Source organism: Phyllobates terribilis, unplaced genomic scaffold (genome assembly GCF_046119375.1).
Source record: "Phyllobates terribilis strain yellow unplaced genomic scaffold, ASM4611937v1 Scaffold_71__1_contigs__length_7168151, whole genome shotgun sequence".
Taxonomy (NCBI): domain Eukaryota; kingdom Metazoa; phylum Chordata; class Amphibia; order Anura; family Dendrobatidae; genus Phyllobates; species Phyllobates terribilis.
Window position 1 is genome coordinate 5,890,604 of NW_027362831.1, and position 23,904 is coordinate 5,914,507.

General features: G+C 58.4%; 1 protein-coding gene across 1 annotated transcript in view; it reads left to right on the forward strand.

Moving 5' to 3' along the window:
• Positions 1-1,411: 1,411 nt before the first annotated feature.
• The window catches only part of LOC141194462 (uncharacterized), a 42,710-nt gene continuing 20,217 nt past the window's right edge, over positions 1,412-23,904 (forward strand). The window contains exon 1 of the mRNA XM_073662383.1: positions 1,412-1,485. The gene's annotated coding sequence lies outside the window, so the exon portion shown is untranslated. The remainder of the gene's footprint in view (positions 1,486-23,904) is intronic.

Sequence of the window (23,904 nt, forward strand, 5' to 3'; positions counted from 1 at the left end):
TCGTCCAGAGCCAAGAGATCTAGTGCCCGCTCAGGTCTGGAGATCCTGCATGGTGTATCCTAGGGGACTGCTAAGGTACAAGGGGTGTCCAGTCCCCATATTTTCAGGACAGTCAGCAGTTTCTTCTTCTTCTTCACCAGATCTGCTACCTTGTCCACCGCACCTGCGGTTTCGCTCTGCTCTGCCTTGTCCACCGCTCCGGCGGTTTCGCTTTACTCTGCTTGTCTACCGCATCTGCGGCTGTTCCTGTATCCCAGTCTGTACTGGACCCTATCCAGCCTGCGCTCCAACCTGCTAGTATCCACCTGTCTGCACGCCAGCCGAGCTTGCCAGTACCTCCCTGTCTGCACTCTAGCCGTGCTTGCCAGTACCTCCCTGTCTGCAGTCTAGCCGTGCTTGCCAGTAACCACCTGTCTGCATACCAGCCATGCTTGCCAGTAACCACCTGTCTGCATACCAGCCGTGCTTGCCAGTACCCACCTGTCTGGATACCAGCCGTGCTTGCCAGTACCCACCTGTCTGCATAGCAGCCGTGCTTGCCAGAACCCACCTGTCTGCATACCAGCCGTGCCTGCCAATACCCACCTATCTGCATGTCAGCCTAACCTGCCTGTTCCTGCATTCCCCAGTGTGGGTCAACAGCTGTGTCCGGGGTCTGACCTGGAGTAGCACCTGGTCCCTCTGCTCGGTTCCTCACTGGTGCACGGAGTCGACTGAGCCGCCGTGCGACCTTGGTCGGATCGGGTTGATACTTAGTTATGCCCCCCCAGGCACTCTTCGGTTCATGGTACAGTGGGATCACTAATCACGCACACGCCAGTCAGTCCGGGCGTGTGCATAACAGACTGAATTCATTTTTTACATACAGATAATTATAGGCCGTGTGTATTTAGTCCTGTCTATTACCTGGTGATGTGAGGGGCTGGGGAACCTCCATCATGACGTCCTTGTACAGATCTTTGTGTCCTTCTAAATACTCCCACTCCTCCATGGAGAAATAGACAGCGGCATCCTGACACCTTATAGGAACCTGACACATACAATGATACCGTCATCCCCCCAATCCCTTCATAGCGTTACTGTATAATGTCCCAGCATTCCCAGCAGTGTCACCTCTCCAGTCAGCAGCTCAATCATCTTGTAGGCGAGTTCTAGGATCTTCTGGTCATTGATGTCCTCATGTATCAGGGGGTGAGGTGGAGGCGCTGTTATTGGGCTCAGGGGTCTTCCCCATCCCTCAGACACAGGGTCCTGACAGCGCCCACTAGAGGTCTTCTTCACTACTGTGTAATCCTGGTTATGGAGAGACACTTTATCTATCTAGTAGACAACTTCATCCAGCACCATGACAACCAGCACAGCAGAGTCCTGCAGCCACTGAGGCCCCTGATCATGTGACCCCTGACTCCTCCCCTCCTGTGACCTCATCACAGGTCCTGTGCGCACAGAACAGTCATATGTGTGGTGGCGGCTCTGCAGGTGGAGGTATGTGGAGATTCCCCATTACTGGGCATTAACCCCTTCAGCACGGAGACTCTTTTGGGGTCTCTGTGTGGTGTGAACAGTGAGGTAACAGCTGTGGACAGAATGCGGCTTAGCTGGTTCCCGTGCACATTAGATCCATTCAGACGACTGCAGGATGAAGGACAGAAGCCCAGAGAAGTCCTCACACAGCGCCATTATTCCTCTCCTAGCTCCAGCACAGTAATGTAGATACTGGTGATTATCTCTCCATTACGAGTATCGGGGGAGTTCTAGACCGCGCCCCATATGTCTTGTGTCTGTTATACGGCCAATATACATTCGGGCATTGCCTGCCATACACTGTAGTGCTGTAGCCATGTTTTCTACTGGCATTACTGCGATTGTCCGGCCGCATCTTGTTATCGGTAGTGATGAGGGAACGTGCTCGGATAAGGGGTTAACAGAGCGCACTCTAGCATAACTGAGTATCATCGGAGTGCTCGTATATTGTGTTCGAGTCCCTGTGTCTGCATGATTTGCGGCTGTTAAACAGCTTCAACACGTGAGGATTCCCCAATAAACAGGGAATCCCTGCATGTGTTGAGGCTGTCTAACATCTGCAAATCATGCAGACACAGGGACTCGAACATGATATACGAGCACGCCAAAGATACCCAGTTATACTTGAGCGTGCTCGGTTAACCCCTTATCCAAAGATCATTTGCTGATCACTAGTTATTGGATAATTACTCAAAGTCAGTATAGTGCTATAATCAGACGTTCATGTATCTGCAACTATAATAACCTACATATGTGACACAGGAACTAGGGCAGTATAAAATATAACATTTATTGATAAAGACAATAAAATATATATATACTGTGGCAAGACGACTCGCTCGGCTCTCCAGGAGGCAGACTCAGGACACACGTTCTAAGGTTACCTTTCTGCTGGTTTATTGTCTGGCATAAACTCGTGCAGGGTTTCGCAGAAAAAATAAACAAGACCCCTCTGGGTTAAATGGAAAAACAAAACAAAGTATAGCTCCATCCATAGTTGAGCGGGTTCCGCCCGATATCGGTAGCATAAACTGCACAGGTAACAAGCTCTGCAGCTTCCACAATACTGTCTGGAGACTTCCCTCTCCAGACCACACTTCACAGGGAAAAAAAACAGGACTGAGCTTTTACACATTGCTCAGCCACACCTTGAGGGGAGGTAGGGGGAATGGTGTCCCGCCCTCTTTGCCATTCCCATAAAACCGCACACCCTTTAACAGAGTAAATCTACCAGCATATAACATGCTGGCAGAAAAATAAAGTAGGTCTTAGTTCACACAGGAGAGCATCCTGAGTGATACATACCTCCCCTCACATATAAAACCAGTGACACTGTCACATATTCCCCCCCTCTGCCCAAAGCCGGGGGTTTGGGCACCTTCTGACACCAGGCAGGGAATCCTAGAGAGGGCATCTGCATTCCCATGTAACTTCCCGGGCTTATGCTCCACGTGAAAGTTAAACTCTTGAAGTCCTAGGAACCATCTAGTTACCCTGGCATTTTTACCCCTCTTCTCCCTCAACCATCTCAACGGGGCATGGTCTGATACTAATTTAAACTTCCGGCCTAGTAGGTAATATTTCAGTGTATCCACGGCCCATTTTATGGCTAAACACTCTTTCTCTACTATGGCGTAGTTCTTCTCGCAGGAGGACAGCTTTCGGCTTAGATAGAGAATGGGATGTTCTTCCCCATTTATCTCTTGGGAGAGTACAGCCCCTAGACCAACCTCTGAAGCGTCCCTCTGGACTACAAATTCTTTCTTGAAGACCAGGACCGGCTGCTTGCACAGTGTTAGCTTCAACTGTTGAAACGCGGTCTCCGTTTCTTCCGTCCATTTCACCATGATTGATTTGGTGCCTTTTAGAAGATTTGTTAGTGGCGCGGCAATCATAGTGAAATTCGGGATAAACCTCCGGTAGTATCCCACCATTCCCAGGAATGCTCTCACCTGCTTCTTCGAGAGTGGTTGCGGCCAGGTTTGAATTGCCTCCACTTTCTTGATTTGCGGCTTTATTTCGCCTCTCCCAACAACATAGCCCAGGTACTTGGCCTCCTCCTTTCCGATGGCACACTTTCTCGGATTTATGGTAAATCCTGCCTTCCTTAGCGCGTTCAGAACGGCCTGTAGTTTAAGTAGGTGACTAGCCCAGACTAAAGACCTCAATGTCGTCGAGGTAGGCTGCGGCATACTTCTTATGTGGGGCTAGGATCCGATCCATAGCCCCCTGGAAAGTGGCTGGGGCTCCCTGTAGTCCGAATGGCATCTGCGTGTATTGAAAACACCCATCAGGTGTTGAGAAAGCCGTCTTCTCCTTAGCCATTTGGGACATGGGGATCTGCCAGTAGCCCTTCGTCAGGTCAAGAGTGGTGATGTACCTCGCCGGTCCAAGCCTCTCGATGAGTTTGTCGACACGGGGCATCGGGTACGCGTCACACTTGGATACCTCATTCAGTCTGCAGTAGTCATTACAAAACCTCCACTCTCCATTGGGTTTCGGCACGAGGACGATTGGGCTCAACCACCCACTCTTTAACTCCTCTATTACTCCGAGGTCTAACATCCTCTTCACCTCGGCCGAGATCACCTCCCGGCGTCCTTCTGGAATCTGATACGGCTTCAGATTCACTCGTACGTGCGGCTCTGTCAGCACATCATGCTCTACCACTTGAGTATGCCCCGGCAACTCTGAGAACAGCTCCCGATTCCGCTGTAGTAATTCTCGACACTGTTGCTTCTGGGCCGGTGATAGAGTCTCTGCAATAGTGACCTCCTCCACCTTGCCTTCTGGTGCGGCTCCCAGGCAAGGAGTTTCCACAGGTTCACGGTCCCGCCACGGCTTGAGCAAATTTACATGATATATTTGATGCGGCTTTCTTCGGCCAGGCTGGTGGACTTTATAATTAACCTCGCTGACTTTCTCCACCACCTCGTATGGACCTTGCCATTTGGCGAGGAACTTGCTCTCGACGGTAGGGATCAGCACCAAAACACGGTCCCCGGGCTGGAACTGTCTTAGTCTCGCCAACCGGTTATAGACCCTCGCCTGGGCTTCCTGCGCCTGGAGGAGATGTTCCTTCACGATGGGCATCACCTTTGACATTCTCCCCTGTAACTGGGCGACATGTTCGATGATACTCCGGTGTGGTGTGACTTCAGCCTCCCAAGTTTCCTTGGCGATGTGTAGGAGACCTCTTGGATGCCGCCCATATAGGAGCTCAAATGGAGAGAAGCCAGTGGAGGCTTGAGGAACTTCTCTGACCGAGAAAAGCAGAAATGGGAGCAGGTAGTCCCAGTCTCGCCCATCCATTTCAACAACCTTCTTGAGCATCGCCTTTAAGGTCTTGTTGAAGCGTTCTACTAGGCCGGCCATCTGTGGATGATAAACCGAGGTCCGAAGCTGAGTTATCTGAAGGACTCTGCAAAGCTCCTTCATCACCTTGCTCATGAAGGGGGTTCCTTGGTCTGTCAGAATCTCTTTTGGTAGACCTGTCCAAGCAAAAATATGGACCAGCTCTCGGGCTATACTTTTACTGGACATGTTCCTTAGGGGAACCGCTTCCGGATACCGAGTCGCATAGTCCATGATGACCAGGATATATTGGTGGCCCCGAGCTGATTTAACTAAGGGGCCCACGAGGTCCATGGCAATCCTCTCAAAGGGAACCTCTATCACAGGTAGTGGGACTAAGGGGCTACGGAAGTGGAAGGAGGGAGCGGTTATTTGGCAGGTGGGGCAGGACCTACAATAGTTTTGAACTTTTCGATAACACCCTGGCCAATAAAACCTTCTCAATATCCTCTCCTGAGTTTTCTCGACCCCTAGGTGTCCCCGCAGAACATGTGAATGGGCCATATGTAGCACCCGCCATCTGTATGGCCCCGGCACTAACAGCTGTTCCACTATCTCACCGCCCCTCAGTTTGGCCACCCGATATAGCAACTCCCCCTGCACTGCAAAGTGGGGGAATCTGGTGTCGGCCCCTGGCTCTTGGGCAACCCCATTACATACAGTAACCTGGTAGGAACGCCCCTTTTAAGGTCAGGTCTCGAACTTGAGCAGTCCAAAAGTTCTCTCTGGACATATCTAACGCAGGGAGGTCGGCCTCCTCGGTCACCATCTCACCCTCATCACCGACAAGGACGCACAGTGGGAACTCCTCCATCTGAGACTTCGTCCGGGGTTCTTCTTCAAGGACCTGGATTTTCCCCATGCTACTTAGTCCAGTTCCCTTCCCCCACAAGTCCCAGAATAAGGAAAAATGTGCAAAGCAGTCATCAAAGCAAAAGGTGGCTACTTTGAAGAACCTAGAATATAAGACATATTTTCAGTTGTTTCACACTTTTTTGTTAAGTATATAATTCCACATGTGTTAATTCATAGTTGTGATGCCTTCAGTGTGAATGTACAATTTTCATAGTCATGAAAATACAGGAAAATCTTTAAATGAGGTGTGTCCAAACGTTTGGTCTGTTCTGTATATACACAAAAGCACATATTATGACAGAATTAGTTGTCTATGTGCATGAAAAATAAAGTGCAATGTGAAATATAATAACTGTACACATATATATAGAATATGTACCTAAAGTTACACATGCAAACATATATTAAGTGTGTACCCATGAACAATTCTTATATGCATAAAAAAACAATAGAATAAGAGGGATACGTAGATTAATGTCTATACGGGTCCGCTTAAATGGTCTTAAATATCCAGGAAAATCACAAGACTGAAATATTATTATTTTATATAGCGCCATTGATTCCATGGTGCATGAGAAAGGGTTACACACGAAATACAGATATCACTTACAGTAAATGACCTAACAATGATAGACTGGTACAGAGGGAAGAGGACCCTGCCCTCGCGGGCTTACATTTATAGGATGGTGGGGAAGGAGACAGTAGGTTGGGGGGTTGCAGCAGCTCTGGTGGTGGTGAGGCGGCAGCGTGGTCATTGCAAGTTGTAAGCTTTCTTGAAGACATGGGTTTTCAGGTTCCGTCTGAAGGATCCGAATGTGGCAGATAATCGGACTTGTTGAGGCGCAGAATTCCAGAAGATGGGGGAAATTCGGGAGAAGTCTTGGAGGCGATTGGGTGAGGAATGAATAAGTGTGGAGGAGAAAAGGAGATCTTGGGAAGACCGGAGATTACATGAGGGAATATATTGGGAGATTAGTTCAGAGATGAACAGAGGAGAAAGATTATAGATGGCTTTGTAGGTCAGTGTTAGTAGATTGAACTGGATACGCTGGGCAATTGGGAGCCAGTGAAGGGATTTGCAAAGAGAGATGAACTATAAAGAATAGGTTTTGGCTTACAAATTTTATTGTAAAATACTGACCAAATACTGAACATGTGAATGTGGGCTTAATCTTTGTATAGGGATTTTCAGTAACAGCGCAGTCATCTGCGGAGGTTCCCCTATACCTATGATTAGGCTGTGCCACCGTAATTGTACACACGGTTACTTGGTGTAACGCTGGTGGATGTGGACCCACAGGGCCACGGGCCGAGCTTACCCTGGAGGGCATAACTAGGTGTCTACCAGGTCTTCACTAGAGCCTCTGGTGGAGAGGATAGGATGGGCTGCTGGTAGACATCGGGTACTACTCAATGGTAGTCCCCAGGACCGCAGCAGCTGGTGGAAGAGTCAGAGACACGAGTGCGAGGTATAACAGGAGCAACAAACTGGACACTAGCAGAGTGAACTGCCCAGGAACCAACATTCAGCAGAGAGCGGTGGGTGGAGTGGCCTAATATAGGACCTGCCGGCTAATATAGGACCTGCCGGCATGGTGGGTGAACAAATGTAATATTATTGTCACACCGCCAAATGGTAAAGATATGAGGGAAAAACCTCGTGCACACACGGCTCCACTCCGTACACCTCGTACACACGCGGCTCCGCTCCATATATACACGGCTCTGCTTCATACACCTCGTACACACGCGGCTCCGCTCCGTACACCTCATAGACGTGCGGCTCCGCTCCATACACCTTGTACACACGCGGCTCCGCTCCGTACACCTCGTACACAGACGTCTCCGCTCCGTACACCTCGTACACAGACATCTCTGCTCCGTACACCTCGTACACAGGCGGCTCCGCTCCATACGCCTCGTACATGCGCGGCTCTGCTCCGTACACCTCGTACACACACGGCTCCGCTCCATACACACACAGCTCCGCTCCGTACACCTCGTACACACACGGCTCCGCACACCTCGTACACACGAGGCTCCGCTCCGTACATCTCGTACACACGCGGCTCCGCTCCGTACACCTCATAGACACACGCGGTTCCGCTCCGTACACCTCGTACACACGCGGCTCTGCTCCGCACACCTCATACACGCGCGGCTCTGCTCCGCACACCTCATACACGCGCGGCTCCACTCCGTACATCTCGTACACACGCTGCTCCGCCCTGTACACCTCGTACACACACGGCTCCGCTCCGTACACCTCGTACACATGCAGCTCTGCTCCGTACACTTCGTACACACGCAGCTCCGCTCTGTATATTTCGTACACACGCGGCTCCGCTCCGTACATCTTATACACACACTGCTCCACCCCGTACACATGCGGCTCCGCTCCGTACACCTCGTACATGCGCGGCTCCGCTCCGTACACCTCGTACACGCGCGGCTCCGCTCCGTACACACGCGGCTCCGCACACCTCGTACACACACGGCTCTGCTCCGTACACCTTGTACACACACGGCTCTGCTCCGTACACCTCGTACACATGCGGCTCCGCTCCGTACACCTCGTACACGCGCGGCTCCGCTCCGTACACCTCGTACACGCGCGGCTCCGCTCCGTACACCTCGTACACGCGCGGCTCCGTTCCGTACACCTCGTACACGCGCGGCTCCGTTCCGTACACCTCGGACACACGCGACTCCGCTCCGTACACCTCGGACACACGCGACTCCGCTCCGTACACCTCGGACACACGCGACTCCGCTCCGTACACCTCGGACACACGCGACTCCGCTCCGTACACCTCGGACACACGCGACTCCGCTCCGTACACCTCGTACATGCCCGGTTCCGCTCCGTACACGCGCGGCTCCGCTCCGTATATTTCGTACACACACGGCTCCGCTCCGTACATCTCGTACACACACTGCTCCACCCCGTACACCTCGCATACGCGGCTCTGCTCCGTACACCTCGTACACACGCGGCTCTGCTCCGTACACCTCGTACACACGCGGCTCTGCTCCGTACACCTCGTACACACTCGGCTCTGCTCCGTACACGTCATAGACACACGCGGTTCCGCTCCGTACACCTCGTACACACGCGGCTCCGCTCCGTACACCTCGTACACACACGGCTATGCTCCGTACACCTCGTACACACGCGGCTCCGCTCCGTACACCTCGTACACACACGGCTCTGCTCCGTACACCTCGTACACAAGCGGCTCCTCTCCGTACACACGCGTGGCTCCGTACACCTTGTACACACACGGCTCCGATCCGTACACCTCGTACACATGCAGCTCCGCTCCGTACACCTCGTACACGCGCGGCTCTGCTCCGTACACCTCGTACACGCGTGGCTCTGCTCCGTACACCTCGTACACATGGGGCTCCGTTCCGTACACCTAGGACACACGCGGCTCCGCTCCGTACACCTCGTACATGCCCGGCTCCGCTCCGTACACGCGTGGCTCCGCTCTGTATATTTCGTACACACACGGCTCTGCTCCGTACATCTCGTATACACACTGCTCCGCCCCGTACACCTCGTACACACGCGGCTCCGCTCCGTACACCTCGTACATATGCGGCTCCGCTCCGTACACCTCATACAGACGCGGCTCTGCTCCGTACACCTCGTACACACGCGGCTCTGCTCCGTACACCTCGTACACACGCGGCTCTGCTCCGTACACCTCACAGACACACGCGGCTCCGCTCCGCACACCTCGTACACGCGCGGCTCCGCTCCGTACATCTCGTACACGCGCGGCTCCGCTCCGTACATCTCGTACACACGATGCTCCGCCCTCTACATCTCGTACACACGCTGCTCCGCCCTCTACATCTCGTACACACGCTGCTCCGCCCCGTACTCCTCGTACACACGCGGCTCCGCTCCGTACACCTCATACACACGCAGCTCTGCTCTGTACACCTCGTACACCCGCGGCTCCGCGCCGTACATCTCGTACACACACGGCTCCGCTCCGTACATCTCGTACACACACTGCTCCACCCCGTACACCTCGTATACATGCGGATCTGCTCCGTACACCTCGGACACACGCGGCTCCGCTCCGTACACCTCGTACATGCCCGGCTCCGCTCTGTACACGTGCGGCTCCGCTCCGTATATTTCGTACACACGCGGCTCCGCTCCATACATCTTGTACACACACTGCTCCGCTCCGTACACCTCGCACACGCGGCTCTGCTCCGTACACCTCGTACACATGCGGCTCTGCTCCGTACACCTCGTACACATGCGGCTCCGCTCCGTACACCTCGTACACATGCGGCTCCGCTCCGTACACCTCGTACACGTGCGGCTCCTCTCCGTACACCTCGTACACATGCGGCTCCGCTCCGTACACCTCGTACACGCGCGGCTCCGCTCCGTACACACGCGGCTCTGCTCCGTACACCTCATACACACACGGCTCTGCTCCGTACACCTCGTACACACGCGGCTCCACTCCGTAGACCTCGTACACACGCGTGGCTCCGTACACCTTGTACACACACGGCTCCGCTCCGTACACCTCGTACACATGCGGCTCCGCTCCGTACACCTCGTACACGCTCCGCTCCGTACACCTCGTACACACACGGCTCTGCTCCGTACACCTCGTACACATGCGGCTCCGTTCCATACACCTCGGACACACGCGGCTCCGCTCCGTACACCTCGTACATGCCCGGCTCCGCTCGGTACACGTGCGGCTCCGCTCCGTATATTTCGTACACACGCAGCTCCGCTCCATACATCTTCTACACACACTGCTCCGCCCCGTACACCTCGCACACGCGGCTCCGCTCCGTACACCTCGTACACATGCGGATCCGCTCCGTACACCTCGTACACACGCGGCTCTGCTCCGTACACCTCGTACACACGCGGCTCTGCTCCGTACACCTCGTACACACGCGGCTCTGCTCCGTACACCTCGTACACACTCGGCTCTGCTCCGTACACGTCATAGACACACGCGGCTCCGCTCCGCACACCTCGGACACGCGCGGCTCCGCTCCGTACATCTCGTACACACGCGGCTCCTCTCCGTACACCTCGTACACACGCGTGGCTCCGTACACCTTGTATACACACGGCTCCGCTCCGTACACCTCGTACACATGCGGCTCCGCTCCGTACACCTCGTACACGCGCGGCTCCACTCCGTACACCTCGTACACACACGGCTCTGCTCCGTACACCTCGTACACATGCGGCTCCGTTCCATACACCTCGGACACACGCGGCTCCGCTCCGTACACCTCGTACATGCCCGACTCCGCACTGTACACGTGCGGCTCCGCTCAGTATATTTCGTACACACGCGGCTCCGCTCCGTACATCTTGTACACACACTGCTCCGCTCCGTACACCTCGCACACGCGGCTCCGCTCCGTACACCTCGTACACATGCGGATCCGCTCCGTACACCTCGTACACACGCGGCTCTGCTCCGTACACCTCGTACACACGCGGCTCTGCTCCGTACACCTCGTACACACTCGGCTCTGCTCCGTACACGTCATAGACACACGCGGTTCCGCTCCGTACACCTCGTACACACGCGGCTCCGCTCCGCACACCTCGTACACGCGCGGCTCCGCTCCGTACACCTCGTACACGCGCGGCTCCGCTCCGTACACCTCGTACAGACGCTGCTCCGCCCCGTACACCTCGTACACACGCGGCTCCGCTCCGTACACCTCGTACACATGCAGCTATGCTCCGTACACCTCGTACATGCGCGGCTCCGCTCCGTACACACGCGGCTCCACTCCGTACACCTCATACACACACGGCTCTGCTCCGTACACCTCGTACACACGCGGCTCCACTCCGTACACCTCATACACACACGGCTCTGCTCCGTACACCTCGTACACACGCAGCTCCTCTCCGTACACCTCGTACACATGCGTGGCTCCGTACACCTTGTACACACACGGCTCCGCTCCGTACACCTCGTACACATGCGGCTCCGCTCCGTACACCTCGTAGATGCGCGGCTCCGCTCCGTACACCTCGTACACACACGGCTCTGCTCCGTACACCTCGTACACATGCGGCTCCGTTCCATACACCTCGGACACACGCGGCTCCGCTCCGTACACCTCGTACATGCCCGGCTCCGCTCTGTACAGGTGCGGCTCCGCTCCGTATATTTCGTACACACGCGGCTCCGCTCCGTACATCTTGTACACACACTGCTCCGCCCCGTACACCTCGTAAACACACTGCTCCGCCCCGTACGCCTCGTACACACGGCTCCGCTCCATACACCTCGTACACATGCGGCTCTGCTCCGTACACCTCGTACACATGCGGCTCTGCTCCGTACACCTCGTACACATGCGGCTCTGCTCCGTACACCTCGTACACGCGCGGCTCCGCTCCGTACACCTCGTACACGCGCGGCTCCGCTCCGCTCCGTACACCTCGTACACGCGCGGCTCCGCTCCGTACACCTCGTACACGCGCGGCTCCGCTCCGTACACCTCGTACACGCGCGGCTCCGCTCCGTACACCTCGTACACGCGCGGCTCCGCTCCGTACACCTCGTACACGCGCGGCTCCGCTCCGTACACCTCGTGCACGCGCGGCTCCGCTCCGTACACCTCGTGCACGCGCGGCTCCGCTCCGTACACCTCGTGCACGCGCGGCTCCGCTCCGTACACCTCGTGCACGCGCGGCTCCGCTCCGTACACCTCGTGCACGCGCGGCTCTGCTCCGTACACCTCGTGCACGCGCGGCTCTGCTCCGTACACCTCGTGCACGCGCGGCTCTGCTCCGTACACCTCGTGCACGCGCGGCTCTGCTCCGTACACCTCGTACACACGCGGCTCTGCTCCGTACACCTTGTACACACGCGGCTCCGCTCCGTACACCTCGTACACATGCGGCTCCGTTCCATACACCTCGGACACACGCGGCTCCGCTCCATACACCTCGTACATGCCCGGCTCCGCTCCGTACACGCGCGGCTCCGCTCCGTATATTTCGTACACACGCGGCTCCGCTCTGTACATCTCGTACACACACTGCTCCGCCCCGTACACCTCGTACACACGCGGCTCCGCTCCGTACACCTCGTACACACACTGCTCCGCCCCGTACACCTCGTACACACGCGGCTCCGCTCCGTACACCTCGTACACATGCGGCTCCGCTCCGTACACCTCATACAGACGCGGCTCTGCTCCGTACACCTCGTACACACGCGTCTCTGCTCCGTACACCTCGTACACACGCGTCTCTGCTCCGTACACCTCGTACACACGCGTCTCTGCTCCGTACACCTCGTACACACGCGTCTCTGCTCCGTACACCTCGTACACACGCGTCTCTGCTCCGTACACCTCGTACACACGCGTCTCTGCTCCGTACACCTCGTACACACGCGTCTCTGCTCCGTACACCTCGTACACACGCGTCTCTGCTCCGTACACCTCGTACACACGCGGCCCCGCTCCGTACACGCGCGGCTCCACTCAATACACCTCGTACACACGCGGCTCCGCTCCGTACACCTCGTACACATGCGGCTCCGCTCCGTACACCTCGTACACACGACTCCGCTCCGTACACCTCGTATACACACGGCTCCGCTCCATACACCTCGTACACACGCGGCTCCGCTCCGTACACCTCGTACACACGCGGCTCTGCTCCGTACACCTCGTACACACGCGGCTCTGCTCCGTACACCTCGTACACACGCGGCTCTGCTCCGTACACCTCGTACACACACGGCTCTGCTCCGTACACCTCGTACACATGCAGCTCCATTCCGTACACCTCATACACACGCGGCTCTGCTCCGTACACCTCATACATGCGCGGCTCCGCTAAGTACACACGCGGCTCCACTCAGTACACCTCGTACACATGCGGCTCCGCTCCGTACACCTCGTACACATGCAGCTCCATTCCGTACACCTCATACACACGCGGCTCTGCTCCGTACACCTCATACATGCGCGGCTCCGCTAAGTACACACGCGGCTCCACTCAGTACACCTCGTACACATGCGGCTCCGCTCCGTACACCTCGTACACACGGCTCCGCTCCGTACACCTCGTACACATACGGCTCTACTCCGTACACCTCGTACACACGCGGCTCCGCTCCGTACACCTCGTACATGCCCGGCTCCGCTCTGTACACGTGCGGCTCCGCTCCGTATATTTCGTACACACGCGGCTCCGCTCCGTACATCTTGTACACACACTGCTCCGCCCCGTACACCTCGCACACGCGGCTCCGCTCCGTACACCTCGTACACATGCGGATCCGCTCCGTACACCTCGTACACACGCGGCTCTGCTCCGTACACCTCGTACACACGCGGCTCTGCTCCGTACACCTCGTACACACTCGGCTCTGCTCCGTACACGTCATAGACACACGCGGTTCCGCTCCGCACACCTCGTACACACGCGGCTCCGCTCCGCACACCTCGTACACGCGCGGCTCCGCTCCGTACATCTCGTACACACGCTGCTCCGCTCCGTACACCTCGTACACACGCTGCTCCGCTCCGTACACCTCGTACACACGCGGCTTCGCTCCGTACACCTCGTACACACGCAGCTATGCTCCGTACACCTCGTACACGCGCGGCTCCGCTCCGTACACACGCGGCTCCACTCCGTACACCTCATACACACACGGCTCTGCTCCGTACACCTCGTACACACGCGGCTCCACTCTGTAGACCTCATACACACACGGCTCTGCTCCGTACACCTCGTACACACGCGGCTCCTCTCCGTACACCTCGTACACACGCGTGGCTCCGTACACCTTGTACACACACGGCTCCGCTCCGTACACCTCGTACACATGCGGCTCCGCTCCGTACACCTCGTAGATGCGCGGCTCCGCTCCGTACACATCGTACACACACGGCTCTGCTCCGTACACCTCGTACACATGCGGCTCCGTTCCATACACCTCGGACACACGCGGCTCCGCTCCGTACACCTCGTACATGCCCGGCTCCGCTCTGTACAGGTGCGGCTCCGCTCCGTATATTTCGTACACACGCGGCTCCGCTCCGTACATCTTGTACACACACTGCTCCGCCCCGTACACCTCGTAAACACACTGCTCCGCCCCGTACACCTCGTACACACGGCTCCGCTCCGTACACCTCGTACACATGCGGCTCTGCTCCGTACACCTCGTACACATGCGGCTCCGCTCCGTACACCTCGTACACGCGCGGCTCCGCTCCGTACACCTCGTACACGCGCGGCTCTGCTCCGTACACCTCGTACACGCGCGGCTCTGCTCCGTACACCTCGTACACGCGCGGCTCTGCTCCGTACACCTCGTACACACGCGGCTCTGCTCCGTACACCTCGTACACACGCGGCTCTGCTCCGTACACCTCGTACACATGCGGCTCCGTTCCGTACACCTCGGACACAGGCGGCTCCGCTCCATACACCTCGTACATGCCCGGCTCCGCTCCGTACACGCGCGGCTCCGCTCCGTATATTTCGTACACACGCGGCTCCGCTCCGTACATCTCGTACACACACTGCTCCGCCCCGTACACCTCGTACACACGCGGCTCCGCTCCGTACACCTCGTACACATGCGGCTCCGCTCCGTACACCTCGTACACACGCGGCTCCGCTCCGTACACCTCGTACACATGCGGCTCCGCTCCGTACACCTCATACAGACGCGGCTCTGCTCCGTACACCTCGCACACACGCGGCTCTGCCCCGTACACCTCGCACACACGCGGCTCTGCCCCGTACACCTCGTACACACGCGTCTCTGCTCCGTACACCTCGTACACACGCGTCTCTGCTCCGTACACCTCGTACACACGCGTCTCTGCTCCGTACACCTCGTACACACGCGTCTCTGCTCCGTACACCTCGTACACACGCGTCTCTGCTCCGTACACCTCGTACACACGCGGCTCTGCTCCGTACACCTCGTACACACGCGGCTCTGCTCCGTACACCTCGTACACACGCGGCTCTGCTCCGTACACCTCGTACACACGCGGCTCTGCTCCGTACACCTCGTACACACGCGGCTCTGCTCCGTACACCTCGTACACACGCGGCTCTGCTCCGTACACCTCGTACACACGCGGCTCTGCTCCGTACACCTCGTACACACGCGGCTCTGCTCCGTACACCTCGTACACACGCGGCTCTGCTCCGTACACCTCGTACACACGCGGCTCTGCTCCGTACACCTCGTACACACGCGGCTCTGCTCCGTACACCTCGTACACACGCGGCTCTGCTCCGTACACCTCGTACACACGCGGCTCTGCTCCGTACACCTCGTACACACGCGGCTCTGCTCCGTACACCTCGTACACACGCGGCTCTGCTCCGTACACCTCGTACACACGCGGCTCTGCTCCGTACACCTCGTGCACACGCGGCTCCGCTAAGTACACACGGGGCTCCACTCAGTACACCTCGTACACACGCGGCTCCGCTCCGTACACCTCGTACACATGCGGCTCCGCTCCGTACACCTCGTACACATACGGCTCCGCTCCGTACACCTCGTACACATACGGCTCTACTCCGTACACCTCGTACACACGCGGCTCCGCTCCGTACACCTCGTACATGCCCGGCTCCGCTCTGTACACGTGCGGCTCCGCTTCGTATATTTCGTACACACGCGGCTCCGCTCCGTACATCTTGTACACACACTGCTCCGCCCCGTACACCTCGCACACGCGGCTCCGCTCCGTACACCTCGTACACATGCGGATCCGCTCCGTACACCTCATACACACGCGGCTCTGCTCCGTACACCTCGTACACACGCGGCTCTGCTCCGTACACCTCGTACACACTCGGCTCTGCTCCGTACACGTCATAGACACACGCGGTTCCGCTCCGTACACCTCGTACACACGCGGCTCCGCTCCGCACACCTCGTACACGCGCGGTTCCGCTCCGTACATCTCGTACACACGCTGCTCCGCCCCGTACACCTCGTACACACGCGGCTCAGCTCCGTACACCTCGTACACACGCGGCTCAGCTCCGTACACCTCGTACACACGCGGCTCAGCTCCGTACACCTCGTACACACGCAGCTATGCTCCGTACACCTCGTACACGCGCGGCTCCGCTCCGTACACACGCGGCTCCACTCCGTACACCTCATACACACACGGCTCTGCTCCGTACACCTCGTACACACGCGGCTCCACTCTGTAGACCTCATACACACATGGCTCTGCTCCGTACACCTCGTACACACGCGGCTCCTCTCCGTACACCTTGTACACACACGGCTCCGCTCCGTACACCTCGTACACATGCGGCTCCGCTCCGTACACATCGTAGATGCGCGGCTCCGCTCCGTACACCTCGTACACACACGGCTCTGCTCCGTACACCTCTTACACATGCGGCTCCGTTCCATACACCTCGGACACACGCGGCTCCGCTCCGTACACCTCGTACATGCCCGGCTCCGCTCTGTACAGGTGCGGCTCTGCTCCGTATATTTCGTACACACGCGGTTCCGCTCCGTACATCTTGTACACACACTGCTCCGCCCCGTACACTTCGTAAACACACTGCTCCGCCCCGTACACCTCGTACACACGGCTCCGCTCCGTACACCTCGTACACATGCGGCTCTGCTCCGTACACCTCGTACACGCGCGGCTCTGCTCCGTACACCTCGTACACGCGCGGCTCTGCTCCGTACACCTCGTACACGCGCGGCTCTGCTCCGTACACCTCGTACACGCGCGGCTCTGCTCCGTACACCTCGTACACGCGCGGCTCTGCTCCGTACACCTCGTACACGCGCGGCTCTGCTCCGTACACCTCGTACACGTGCGGCTCTGCTCCGTACACCTCGTACACGCGCGGCTCTGCTCCGTACACCTTGTACACACGCGGCTCTGCTCCGTACACCTCGTACACACGCGTCTCTGCTCCGTACACCTCGTACACACGCGTCTCTGCTCCGTACACCTCGTACACACGCGTCTCTGCTCCGTACACCTCGTACACACGCGTCTCTGCTCCGTACACCTCGTACACACGCGTCTCTGCTCCGTACACCTCGTACACACGCGTCTCTGCTCCGTACACCTCGTACACACGCGGCTCTGCTCCGTACACCTCGTACACACGCGGCTCCGCTCCGTACACGCGCGGCTCCACTCAATACACCTCGTACACACGCGGCTCCGCTCCGTACACCTCGTACACATGCGGCTCCGCTCCGTACACCTCGTACACACGACTCCGCTCCGGACACCTTGTATACACACGGCTCCGTTCCATACACCTTGTACACATGCGGCTCCGTTCCGTACACCTCGGACACACGCGGCTCTGCTCCATACACCTCGTACATGCCCAGCTCCGCTCCGTACACGCGTGGCTCCGCTCCGTACATCTCGTACACACACTGCTCTGCCTCGTACACACGCGGCTCTGCTCCGTACACCTCGTACACATGCGGCTCTGCTCCGTACACCTCATACAGACGCGGCTCTGCTCCGAACACCTCGTACACACGCGGCTCTGCTCCGTACACCTCGTACACACTCGGCTCTGCTCCGTACACGTCATAGACACACGCGGTTCCGCTCCGTACACCTCGTACACACGCGGCTCCGCTCCGCACACCTCGTACACGCGCGGTTCCGCTCCGTACATCTCGTACACACGCTGCTCCGCCCCGTACACCTCGTACACACGCGGCTCAGCTCCGTACACCTCGTACATACGCGGCTCAGCTCCGTACACCTCGTACACACGCGGCTCAGCTCCGTACACCTCGTACACACGCAGCTATGCTCCGTACACCTCGTACACGCGCGGCTCCGCTCCGTACACCTCATACACACACGGCTCTGCTCCGTACACCTCGTACACACGCGGCTCCACTCTGTAGACCTCATACACACATGGCTCTGCTCCGTACACCTCGTACACACGCGGCTCCTCTCCGTACACCTTGTACACACACGGCTCCGCTCCGTACACCTCGTACACATGCGGCTCCGCTCCGTACACATCGTACACATGCGGCTCCGCTCCGTACACATCGTACACACACGGCTCTGCTCCGTACACCTCTTACACATGCGGCTCCGTTCCATACACCTCGGACACACGCGGCTCCGCTCCGTACACCTCGTACATGCCCGGCTCCGCTCTGTACAGGTGCGGCTCTGCTCCGTATATTTCGTACACACGCGGTTCCGCTCCGTACATCTTGTACACACACTGCTCCGCCCCGTACACTTCGTAAACACACTGCTCCGCCCCGTACACCTCGTACACACGGCTCCGCTCCGTACACCTCGTACACATGCGGCTCTGCTCCGTACACCTCGTACACGCGCGGCTCTGCTCCGTACACCTCGTACACGCGCGGCTCTGCTCCGTACACCTCGTACACGCGCGGCTCTGCTCCGTACACCTCGTACACGCGCGGCTCTGCTCCGTACACCTCGTACACGCGCGGCTCTGCTCCGTACACCTCGTACACGCGCGGCTCTGCTCCGTACACCTCGTACACGCGCGGCTCTGCTCCGTACACCTTGTACACGCGCGGCTCTGCTCCGTACACCTTGTACACGCGCGGCTCTGCTCCGTACACCTTGTACACACGCGGCTCTGCTCCGTACACCTCGTACACACGCGGCTCTGCTCTGTACACCTCGTACACATGCGGCTCCGTTCCGTACACCTCGGACACACGCGGCTCCGCTCTATACACCTCGTACATGCCCGGCTCCGCTCCGTACACGCGCGGCTCCGCTCCGTATATTTCGTACACACGCGGCTCCGCTCCGTACATCTCGTACACACACTGCTCCGCACCGTACACCTCGTACACACGCGGCTCCGCTCCGTACACCTCGTACACATGCGGCTCCGCTCCGTACACTTCATACAGACGCGGCTCTGCTCCGTACACCTCGCACACACGCGGCTCTGCTCCGTACACCTCGTACACACGCGTCTCTGCTCCGTACACCTCGTACACACGCGTCTCTGCTCCGTACACCTCGTACACACGCGTCTCTGCTCCGTACACCTCGTACACACGCGTCTCTGCTCCGTACACCTCGTACACACGCGTCTCTGCTCCGTACACCTCGTACACACGCGTCTCTGCTCCGTACACCTCGTACACACGCGTCTCTGCTCCGTACACCTCGTACACACGCGTCTCTGCTCCGTACACCTCGTACACACGACTCCGCTCCGTACACCTTGTATACACACGGCTCCGCTCCATACACCTTGTACACATGCGGCTCCGTTCCGTACACCTCGTACACACGCGGCTCTGCTCCATACACCTCGTACATGCCCAGCTCCGCTCCGTACACGCGTGGCTCCGCTCCGTACATCTCGTACACACACTGCTCTGCCTCGTACACCTCGTACACACGCGGCTCTGCTCCGTACACCTCGTACACATGCGGCTCTGCTCCGTACACCTCATACAGACGCGGCTCTGCTCCGTACACCTCGTAGACACGCGGCTCTGCTCCGTACACCTCGTAGACACGCGGCTCTGCTCCGTACACCTCGTACACACGCGGCTCTGCTCCGTACACCTCGTACACACGCGGCTCTGCTCCGTACACCTCGTACACACGCGGCTCTGCTCCGTACACCTCGTACACACACGGCTCTGCTCCGTACACCTCATACACATGCGGCTCCATTCCGTACACCTCATACACACGCGGCTCTGCTCCATACACCTCGTACACACGCGGCTCTGCTCCGTACACCTCATACACGCGCGGCTCCGCTAAGTACACACGCGGCTCCACTCAGTACACCTCGTACACATGCGGCTCCGCTCCGTACACCTCGTACACACGGCTCCGCTCCGTACACCTCGTACACATACGGCTCTACTCCGTACACCTCGTACACACGCTGCTCCGCTCCGTACACCTCGTACACGCGCGGCTCCGCTCCGTACACCTAGTACACACGCGGCTCCGCTCCGTACACCTAGTACACACGCGGATCCACTCCGTACACCTCGTACACGCGCGGCTCCGCTCCGTACACCTCGTACACGTGCGGCTCCGCTCCGTACACCTCCTACACACGGCTCCGCTCCGCACACCTCGTACACGCGCGGCTCCGCCCCGTACATCTCGTACACACGCTGCTCCGCCCCGTACACCTCGTACACACGAGGCTCCGCTCCGTACACCTCGTACACACGCAGCTATGCTCCGTACACCTCGTACACACGCGGCTCCACTCCGTACACCTCATACACACACGACTCTGCTCCGTACACCTCGTACACACGCGGCTCCACTCTGTAGACCTCATACACACATGGCTCTGCTCCGTACACCTCGTACACACGCGGCTCCTCTCCGTACACCTTGTACACACACGGCTCCGCTCCGTACACCTCGTACACATGCGGCTCCGCTCCGTACACATCGTAGATGCGCGGCTCCGCTCCGTACACCTCGTACACACACGGCTCTGCTCCGTACACCTCTTACACATGCGGCTCCGTTCCATACACCTCGGACACACGCGGCTCCGCTCCGTACACCTCGTACATGCCCGGCTCCGCTCTGTACAGGTGCGGCTCTGCTCCGTATATTTCGCACACACGCGGTTCCGCTCCGTACATCTTGTACACACACTGCTCCGCCCCGTACACTTCGTAAACACACTGCTCCGCCCCGTACACCTCGTACACACGGCTCCGCCCCGTACACCTCGTACACATGCGGCTCTGCTCCGTACACCTCGTACACATGCGGCTCCGCTCCGTACACCTCGTACACGCGCGGCTCTGCTCCGTACACCTCGTACACGCGCGGCTCTGCTCCGTACACCTCGTACACGCGCGGCTCTGCTCCATACACCTCGTACACGCGCGGCTCTGCTCCGTACACCTTGTACACACGCGGCTCTGCTCCGTACACCTCGTACACACGCGGCTCCACTCTGTAGACCTCATACACACATGGCTCTGCTCCGTACACCTCGTACACACGCGGCTCCTCTCCGTACACCTTGTACACACACGGCTCCGCTCCGTACACCTCGTACACATGCGGCTCCGCTCCGTACACATCGTAGATGCGCGGCTCCGCTCCGTACACCTCGTACACACACGGCTCTGCTCCGTACACCTCTTACACATGCGGCTCCGTTCCATACACCTCGGACACACGCGGCTCCGCTCCGTACACCTCGTACATGCCCGGCTCCGCTCTGTACAGGTGCGGCTCTGCTCCGTATATTTCGTACACACGCGGTTCCGCTCCGTACATCTTGTACACACACTGCTCCGCCCCGTACACTTCGTAAACACACTGCTCCGCCCCGTACACCTCGTACACACGGCTCCGCCCCGTACACCTCGTACACATGCGGCTCTGCTCCGTACACCTCGTACACATGCGGCTCCGCTCCGTACACCTCGTACACGCGCGGCTCTGCTCCGTACACCTCGTACACGCGCGGCTCTGCTCCGTACACCTCGTACACGCGCGGCTCTGCTCCGTACACCTCGTACACGCGCGGCTCTGCTCCGTACACCTCGTACACGCGCGGCTCTGCTCCGTACACCTTGTACACACGCGGCTCTGCTCCGTACACCTCGTACACACGCGGCTCTGCTCTGTACACCTCGTACACACGCGGCTCCACTCTGTAGACCTCATACACACATGGCTCTGCTCCGTACACCTCGTACACACGCGGCTCCTCTCCGTACACCTTGTACACACACGGCTCCGCTCCGTACACCTCGTACACATGCGGCTCCGCTCCGTACACATCGTAGATGCGCGGCTCCGCTCCGTACACATCGTAGATGCGCGGCTCCGCTCCGTACACCTCGTACACACACGGCTCTGCTCCGTACACCTCTTACACATGCGGCTCCGTTCCATACACCTCGGACACACGCGGCTCCGCTCCGTACACCTCGTACATGCCCGGCTCCGCTCTGTACAGGTGCGGCTCTGCTCCGTATATTTCGTACACACGCGGTTCCGCTCCGTACATCTTGTACACACACTGCTCCGCCCCGTACACTTCGTAAACACACTGCTCCGCCCCGTACACCTCGTACACACGGCTCCGCCCCGTACACCTCGTACACATGCGGCTCTGCTCCGTACACCTCGTACACATGCGGCTCCGCTCCGTACACCTCGTACACGCGCGGCTCCGCTCCGTACACCTCGTACACGCGCGGCTCCGCTCCGTACACCTCGTACACGCGCGGCTCCGCTCCGTACACCTCGTACACGCTCGGCTCTGCTCCGTACACCTCGTACACATGCGGCTCCGCTCCGTACACCTCGTACACGCGCGGCTCTGCTCCGTACACCTTGTACACGCGCGGCTCTGCTCCGTACACCTTGTACACACGCGGCTCTGCTCCGTACACCTCGTACACACGCGGCTCTGCTCTGTACACCTCGTACACATGCGGCTCCGTTCCGTACACCTCGGACACACGCGGCTCCGCTCCGTACACCTCGTACATGCCCGGCTCCGCTCCGTACACGCGCGGCTCCGCTCCGTATATTTCGTACACACGCGGCTCCGCTCCGTACATCTCGTACACACACTGCTCCGCACCGTACACCTCGTACACATGCGGCTCCGCTCCGTACACTTCATACAGACGCGGCTCTGCTCCGTACACCTCGCACACACGCGGCTCTGCTCCGTACACCTCGTACACACGCGTCTCTGCTCCGTACACCTCGTACACACGCGTCTCTGCTCCGTACACCTCGTACACACGCGTCTCTGCTCCGTACACCTCGTACACACGCGGCTCTGCTCCGTACACCTCGTACACACGCGGCTCTGCTCCGTACACCTCGTACACACGCGGCTCTGCTCCGTACACCTCGTACACACGCGGCTCTGCTCCGTACACCTCGTACACACGCGGCTCTGCTCCGTACACCTCGTACACACGCGGCTCTGCTCCGTACACCTCGTACACACGCGGCTCTGCTCCGTACACCTCGTACACACGCGGCTCTGCTCCGTACACCTCGTACACACGCGGCTCTGCTCCGTACACCTCGTACACACGCGGCTCTGCTCCGTACACCTCGTACACACGCGGCTCTGCTCCG